This window comes from Pinus tabuliformis, chromosome 1_2 (genome assembly GCF_031772625.1).
Source record: "Pinus tabuliformis cultivar Carrire ecotype Pingquan chromosome 1_2, CPIR1, whole genome shotgun sequence".
Taxonomy (NCBI): domain Eukaryota; kingdom Viridiplantae; phylum Streptophyta; class Pinopsida; order Pinales; family Pinaceae; genus Pinus; species Pinus tabuliformis.
In genome coordinates this window covers 415,293,838-415,294,836 of record NC_142298.1, presented here as the reverse complement: position 1 = coordinate 415,294,836, position 999 = coordinate 415,293,838, and positions in this window count along the sequence as shown.

Here is a 999-nt window from a genome sequence, read left to right as displayed (position 1 = left end):
AAAATGAGAAATTAAAAAAAAAAGAGACAAAAAAATATTTTATTGTAAAAATGAAAATTTAATATAACTATTTATTTAGTTTTTATATAGATTTTTTTACATTGAACAAACAATGTAGAAATTAATAAAATTAATAACAGGTGAAAGTTACTAACACATCAAAATAACTTTGATAAAAATAAAACAAGCCGTAAATAACATCCTTGTCCCTTGTATCTTAAGTATTGCCTAACTGTCTAACTGGATCCCTCGACCAGCAGGAAGAATTAAGTTTAAAAGGTTCAATATTCTTTTTTTAGAAAGAAAAGTTTTTATATTATATTGAGGCAATATACATAGCAAAAAGCCAAAAAGTTCAATATTCTACAATTGCATGACGAAACTAACGCACAAAAATTGGAGTATGACTTCTTGAAAAACACAAATCAAAGAATATTAAAAAGATAAATTTAGGAGACTGTAATGTGTCCGAAACGAACTTCAGCGTATTAATGACCGAATCGGACAGAATTGCCAAATTCTCGAATTCTTCAGACCGATTCGGCCGAATTTGGTAACTATGGTTCAAACTGTGGCCTCCGTTTATATGTTTTGACTGTGTAGACAGATAGCACAAAACATATAGTGACAGTCTCATGTCAGGAGTTTAACCATTTTACTGCGACTTTGATGGATACCAAGAAAATTTGCTATTTGTATTTATTTCCCACCAAGAAAAGTTCCATAAAAAAACGAAAGCTAAATGTTCAGTTTATAATGAGGATATCAGGATTAATTGGTATGGGCTGCTGCATGGCTACACAATGAATGGACCATTTATTCCTATCATTCAAGGCGATGGAAAAACACTCGCAGATGATGATGAAATCAATGAACTTAGATGGTACAATAAGCATGTCAGCATTAATGTACTCTTATTCATGGTATTCATCCCATAATGGGTTAATATCTAAGTTGTATGAATTTTCGAATGTGGGAAAGTTGGGAACTTGGGTATGG